Below are 7216 nucleotides of genomic sequence, written 5' to 3'. Positions count from 1 at the left end.
TGTGCTGAATCCTCTAAGTTCTTTGTATGCGCAAGCGCTGGATCTAACTGTAAATTCGACCACAAGATGTCATGCGCAAGGGGAAAAAAGTAAAAGAAGTTTCAATCTGCTCTACTAGAAGACTCGAAACTTCTCAGCAGCCTTGCAACTGAATTTCTCGTGAAACCTCTGACCGCAGTCGAACGCCGCAACTTGGAGAGAACACGCAAGAAAGAGATCCAATGAGTTATACTTGCCGGGAAGGAGGGACAGCAGCTGTAATCCAAACGTGGAGCGGCAGGTGTGATGCTGATATCCCCAGACGTATAAAGGCAGGTGTGCACTGAGTCTGTCTGATGTGGAGGTACATGGTTTTGAACCATAGGCACTCCGTAACTTATAATCATTGGCATTGGATCCACAAGGGGGAAGCGATGCAAAGTGTATTTTGCCAAACTGGCAAAAAAGTTTTATGATAACATTAGCAAATGTGCATAATCTCACCAACCCTATTTTTTACTATTACCCTGTCAGCAATGTGAATAAGAAACGGCCTCGTGCGGTGCTCAGGCACCTTCCTTAAATCTGCAGTACTTTTGTGTCTAGTATATATTATCTGTTGTGTCTATGTTTATAATGCATGTTAATTGTGAGGCACTGATTTTGGTGATAAAAGGCATTTCTTTTGCGCCCTTACCTTGCACATTTTTCATTTCCAAGCGTCTCGACCGGCTTAGCTATTGGATTCGTTCGGCTACAAAGACTGTTTCAGATTTTTCTTCACATCTTTACTGAACTGTTATGTGATTTTTATTGTCGCTCACTCCCAAGTACTTTTGTGGACCGTGTTTAAAAAATTTCGAACTTTTATGTGTTAGAAAATCGGCTACAATGATATTCATGGGGTAGCGCTCTGCGCGGGAACCTGCATTGCAAAGCGACGCCTTGCCTGAGCCGACGAAAATCCGAGCGGGAGCAGCAGGCGAGACGACAACCTTCTCGTACGACAGCACAAACTCGAATAACTGCCTTCAAACACAGAAAAATACCTCTTTCTAGTCCGGCAAAAGACTGCATGAAATTCATTTAAATTTTAATTTGATTTAATATGTGATTTCTCAAACGAAAGAAACAATAAATTTTTATTTAAAATTCCATATTGCTAGCAACTGCACAATAGCTAAAATTATCAAAGTTATAGTGTTGATTTTTTTAACTGGCATTACTCCTAGCCATCTGTAGCTCGATCTATCAGCTGGATTGCCCCTCCAAATTTGGTTTGGGACTAATGACGACACGGAAGGGGGAAGAGTAAAATATATATATATATATATATTTCCGAAATTTGCTGATAGGAGAAAATCTAGCGCTGTTCTAATCAAGAGAACTGAAAATTTGCATGAAACACAGGTAAAATTTGAAAATGCAGATGCTTAGTTAAGTAAACGACAGCAGCATCAGTAATTAAGTGTCTGTAAGGATAAGCGAAAAACACCGAAATTAATTCCGAATATTAGGTGGGTTCAACATACGTCTTACTTTTTTATTTTACCTCAACGCACATAATTTGTGTTTTTTCTTCACCAAGCGCATCCGTAGCCCTACACTTGTTTAAAAGTCGTAACAACTTTAGGATGTTTATTAACTAAGGTATTAAAAGGCATAATTAATAAGCTTGAAGAAACAAGATCCTTAGGCGTTCCGTTTGGTAGAGGGCGGAGACCGGTGTCAGAACAGATAGCTACTGATATCGCAACTGTAGTCGTTTGACGGCACCCATGGGACCATTACTAACAGTAGCAGTGCCCGGGAAGTTGCGCGACAATTGGACTTGAATCTTTTAACAGTATCTTAAGGGAAGTTCTTCATATCTACTCATACATATTAAGCCGCGTGCAAGAATTAAAACACTATGATTATGATAAATGGGTGGCATTTGCTTTGACATTTCTTGCCAGGATGCAGGTTGACGAAGTTTAGCCGTGGAGAGTTCTGTAGGAAGATGAGGCCCACTTTCAAGTAAATGGACTGTTAGCATTCACAGTTCTCGAATATGGGCAACCGAACATTTCAAGGCAGTTCAGAAACCTTCATTGCATTCACCAAAAAGCATTGCCTGGTGTGGCCTCACAGCAGATTTTATCTGCGGATCATTCTTTTTTGGAAATATTACTTTAACAGGACCTTACATCTGCACCGTAACCACGCGAAGGTATCATGATATGCTCACTAGTTTTATCATTCCACAACTTCAGCAGAGGCATTTGCTATACCAGGTAACTTTTATGCAGGATGGAGCACCACCGCATATTGGTCTATGGCAGGGTTGGCCAAACTTCATGTCAGTAAGAACCGCACGTTTGAATTCAGTAATTTTCGAGAGCCGCATCTAGATTTTCTAAAAGCCACAAGTTCATATTTACATCATTATAGAAGTAGTGGAGGATGTTTTAAATAGAAAGAAATCCCTGATAACTTTCTAAAAAGAGTCTAAACTAATTAATTACTTCTTTTTTGACACAGAATGGTTTTAGATTACCATATTTCATACATATATTTTATATGCACGAGCCGCACAAATTGACTGCGAGAGTCGTATCAGGCTCGCGAGCCGCACTCCTGGTCTATGGGAACAGCGGCTGTTGCGTCATTCACAGAAAAAAAAGAGTCATAAGTCGCGTTTTTCCACTTGCATGGCTCCCTTGCTTTCCGAATTCTAACCCCGCGTGACTTTTCCTGTAGAGTTATTTAAGTCAGAAGTCTATCTTGGTGGGGGTCCTGGACATTAAAGGATAAAATATCACGGGCTATGCTGAGCATTTCTGGTAACATGTTACGTTCGGCATTTGAGAATGCTGTGCAGAGGATCCAATGTGTAAACTGCGAGAAGGTGGTCAGATTGTAAGAGGTCTATACCTTCCCCAAGGAAGCGCTTTTGTTGAACAAAGTGCTATGGTGCGCTGAAATATCATCTCTGTAATCCTTTGGGCAGTTCATTGTCTGCATTAAACTGGTGTTGCACTGAAATTTCTCCTTTGTTATAGATTTTTCCAGTTTTCATCTGTGTAAACAGCGCCATATTTTCCCCTATCATGATATGAAATTATTTTTGTTTTCACAAAATCTTTTTTTCTCATATCCTCATTATTCCTCCTACCAAGTTTGGTGGCATTCTAGCTGATAGATCAAGCTACAGATGGCTCTGAGTAGAGTCAGTTTAAAAACAAACACACTGTATTTTTAGAAAACCGCCAAATTCTGAAAACTATTTTTAAAATTCCGAAACATTTTCTTCCGGATGATGACCAGATGATCAAATCAGTTAATGAATAAATTGCGAACCGAGGATCAAGTAAGCGGGAGAATCAAATGAAATGCAATGTATTTATTTCTCATAATTGTGGAAAGTGAAATGAGCACTCATTCAACTGTCGCTTGTGCTAATGCTGTAGCTAGTGCTCTCTGAAAATCGATATCTTACGCGACTGCCTATGTTGCCTGCTGAATTTTGGTCCTGATTCTACGCAGTGTAGAACCAAAGCTATGTCGATCCTGTGCCAAATCCGTTTTATGCCATATCTAACCGTATGAAATACCAATCCTCCGAATGTGAGTTTTTTTTTTTTATTTTATTCTATGACAAGGACAGCTATTCCAAAAACGCATTTCGGATTTAAATTATATTTCGGATATAATATCCACGGATTAAAAACAAACGTTTCGCAATCTTTTAAAACAAGAATGATTAAAAAATATTAACTGAGCGATTATCTCTATACTTTGTTAAATGTTTTGGTGTCTGAAGCAGACGGAGTTATGAATTTTCTTTCTTAGTGCATTCAATAACGAATTGGCGATATTCGTCCGAAATAGAATATTCAAAGCGATTTCTTCATTCTCGAAATGACTTTTAGTTATTTTTCTTAATTTCATAATTTTCTCATAATTTATTGCTGTGTTTTAATAATGACTAATAATTTCATCACTGATAGGGTGTAATTTAGAATAAAAAACGGAAAATAAAACGCAGCTTTAAAAAAATTTTTATGCAATAAGCTTTTATTTAAATGGACATTAATTTATAGACTGAAAGAAGGGGAATAATAAATTAAATAATTCTATTTTCAGAATTCCTCTACAGTTTTATATCGCAAATAATAAAAGTATGGTACGCCTAAATAACGAAATCTAATAATTTAATTGCATTGTCAAATGTATAAGCTATTATCTTTTACAATTTATCATGGGTGCCCCATGCTTTTATTATTCATTATTGTAGAGGAATTCTGTAAACAATATGATAAATTATTTTTCTCTTTTCAGTGCATTAGTAATTATCACGTCCATTTTCAGAGGAGTTCTGCAAACTATATGATATATTATTTTTCTCCTTTTAGTTCGTTAATTATCATATACATTTTAAATAAAAGCTTATGGTATGAAAATTATTTTATTAAATTTTATTTATTATTATTATTTTATTCGTTTATTTCTCCTCGCTGTTCCTAATAGCTTTTCCAAAGGGTTCCGGCACACTTCTAATTTGAAAACTGAGTCGTGGTTTGATGAACAATATCCGTGCTGTTTCTTCAAAATATTCGCTCATCCAAACACGTATTCATTTCAAGACAATAGAAAATAAACATCTCAGTAACTTATTTTTACTCTGTAGTGCTGCCATCTGTTGGACAATATGTCAACGAGAAATTAAATTCATGTAGTATTTTTATAAAGAGCTTCAAATAATTTTTCTTTCTTTTTCTTTTGTTTTGAAAGTATTGCGCAAACTTAAACGTACCCATGGCCAGCGCTAAGTTTTTTGCTCGACTGGGTAAACTCTGCGGTTCCTGTATTCTTCCATCAATTCCGCGGTGACAATGTTTACAAAAGACTCACATTTTATTATATAAAAACAAATTACCAAATTCTAATTGAATGCTTTAATTTTTTTACAAAAACAGAAAGCAGAAATAACTGCGCATGAACAAAAAGAAATTTTATATGAAAGAGATAGTTAACTTTTTTATAAATAGTTACGAAATGTCACAGAAATTATACGAAAAGCGAATGAATTTAACTCTACGGAACTATTTATGCCAGAAGCTGCTGCACATTATTTTCTTTTTTCACTTCACTCGATCATTTAGAGGAGATTTAAGTGCAAGCTGAGATTTTTCGAACACGACTGTTCATAAGGTATAGGATTAAATTTTTCCCATTTCAGGAAATTGTCATAAATCTAAGAAATATTGCTTACCGTGTTTTCTCGCATAGTTTTCCTCCTCGCTTAATTAAACTTTTCAGCTTCATGGTCTCAAAATTTTTAAAGTATTTGCGTCATTTCCGCCTTCCTCAGTTCGTTCAGAGAATGAGCTCTTCTAAATTTTAAAATGAATTCGTACACATAGTGATTATTTTGTCTTACTACCAAAGACACACCCTGGCACACTACCTACCTGCAAAGGCCATCCTGAACCTTTCCCTTCTATTTGTTGAACTTTATTCCAGCTTAATACAAGACCCAACCTATCACAACAAATATAACTGATACCGACATTCAGACTACTATTTCATCGAATCGGCTGCACATTCAGCTTCTCTAAACATTTATAGATGGTGTGACGCCTAATGAGTAGCCAGACAAAAACAAGAAAGGACGAGATTCAAGTTATAAGGAAGTAGAAATGAAGATATCTTATTTAGGTATTGTAATGTTAATTATTACTATGTATTATTATTATGATAGCTACACGCATGCTATCCGTGACTAGTTTTCATTTATTATGTTCTTATTGTATCATTTTCCTTTGGATAATTAAATGGTTCACATAATTTTACGTAATTAAAAGATATATTAATGCTGTAGAAATAGGTGATCGAGATGAAGGTCATTCAACTTCATTGCTGCTAATACAACACCTTCAAAACACTTACAGACTCTACTTATAGACTAATTAAGTTAGTCTCTAAGCTCTCTTCGCACTATTGGGAATTTACTTATGCAGTTTTCCTGTCAAAGTTCCTCAATGAAATTCCGAAAATGATTTTTTTAAAACTATTTTATATAAAATTCAATGTGTCAATGTATGATTATGACAGGGAGCACATTTGTGTTTCTTGAAACAAATAAACTGCTAGAACAACTCAAACAGGCAAACAACCAGAAAAAGAGACTCGGAAATTAGACAGGAATTTATCAAAGGCCTTGTGCGATACTCCTATTCTTAGAATATTGGTTTCAAACTGGTAGTCAACTAAGCAATTTTATGCGGCATGCGAATACATTTCAATTATGTATTTGTTGCAAACACTGCGTTGCAAAGGTTTCATGATTTTAGTTATTTGGAATCCGATTTTAAATCATTTCCATTTCCATTAAAAAGTAACTTGAATAACAGACCAGAAAATTTGTAAATTGAGCTAATTAATTTTCAGCAAGATATAGATCTTATTCAAAGATATGACGATACAGATCTGATTAACTTTTATTCATACTTGTCAAAAAATAATTATGAAATTACGAAATTTTACACTAAGAATAGTCGCTTTGTTTGGGAATACATTTACATTGCAATCGACCCTCGTACAATTTGAATTGGAATCAACAGAAAGAAGAAGCTACAAGAAGAAGCCGTTCTTCCTCTCCTGTTAAAGAACTAGCGTAACTAGAGGCGAGCGCAGAGGGCGGTCCGCCCTGTGTGACACATCTCTGAGGGAGGAATTTTTCGCGTGAAACATAATTTTATACGGGTTACCCACGTTGATCGTCGAGGTAAATGGAAAATAATGAGATTCTGAATTGCCATATGGAATTAAATAGAATTAAGAAAAATATTTTTTACTCTAGATGAAATACTCAAAGGAATCACCACATGATTTCAAATAGCTACATACTTTTGTTACATCTTTTTTTATTCCTTCGAAACTTTTGAATACAAATTAGGAATACTGACTAAATTGTGATCACGGTGTAATACTTCTTTGGCAATATGAAGCAACTCCAATGATGGAACACAGAAAAAACTTTATTTAGCACTCAAAATGGCGACATACAAACAAGAAGAGAAAACATATTTTAACATTTAAAAATAAATTACATTCTTCGTGCGAGAGTCGCACGAGGCACTCGAGTCTGGTTTCAAATATTGCCATTCACAAATACCTTAATGTTCATCTATTTAAATTATTTAAACTACAAGATTTTAATATTATTTAAAGCTGTTACAACGGTAACTTT

The sequence above is a fragment of the Stegodyphus dumicola genome, chromosome 2 (assembly GCF_044657685.1).
Source record: "Stegodyphus dumicola isolate Sdum_Otavi_A_Nest chromosome 2, ASM4465768v1".
Lineage (NCBI taxonomy): Eukaryota > Metazoa > Arthropoda > Arachnida > Araneae > Eresidae > Stegodyphus > Stegodyphus dumicola.
The sequence above is the reverse complement of the archived record's forward strand: the minus strand, read 5'-3'. Positions refer to the sequence as shown.